Source organism: Arachis ipaensis, chromosome B02 (assembly GCF_000816755.2).
Source record: "Arachis ipaensis cultivar K30076 chromosome B02, Araip1.1, whole genome shotgun sequence".
Taxonomy (NCBI): domain Eukaryota; kingdom Viridiplantae; phylum Streptophyta; class Magnoliopsida; order Fabales; family Fabaceae; genus Arachis; species Arachis ipaensis.
The window spans coordinates 14,259,908-14,260,540 of NC_029786.2; the positions used below are offsets into that span (position 1 = coordinate 14,259,908).

The 633-nt window shown below is 23.7% G+C and overlaps 1 protein-coding gene across 1 annotated transcript in view; it reads left to right on the top strand.

Annotated features, from left to right (window-relative positions):
- Positions 1 to 633, top strand: part of LOC107628201 — an 11,369-nt gene that overhangs the window by 1,095 nt on the left and 9,641 nt on the right. The gene's annotated exons all lie outside the window — the stretch shown is intronic.

Consider the following 633-nt stretch of genomic DNA (forward strand, 5'->3'; position numbering starts at 1 on the left):
ATTATAATTTAAAACAATAAAATAATAATAAACTAACAAGACAAATAAAGAAAATAAAGTACAAAGAAAAATAATTTTGAGAACAATATATATATAAAAGGTCAAATTAGTCCCTAAAAGATTACTCATTCTTTAAATTAGTTCTCAGAAAATTTTTTTAATCAAATTCGTCCTTTAAAGATATTAAATTAGTCATGTTAGTCCTTCCGTTAATTTTTTAATTGATGATATCAAAATGTGCTAATGTGACACGTTAAATGACACCCTAACACACACCTACCTATAAATCTTAGTTGACTATTAATATAATACGTTTATGAAATTATATCATATAAAAATCTAATTGAGGAGAAAATTTGAGCCATTGAAATCCTTCAATTTGAGGTTGATTTGATTTAATTTCATAAACTAATTATGTTAATAGTCAATTAGAACTATTAGATGTATGTTTTGATGTTACTTAACATATAACATCAACAAAAGTTGACGTCGTTAGGAATGGAAGTGACCAAGAGACTAATATGACTAATTTAAAATCTTTAAAAGACGAATTTGATTAAAAAAATCTTTCGGTGACTAATTTAAAGAACGAATGATCTTTTAAGGACTAATTTGACTATTTACTCATATATA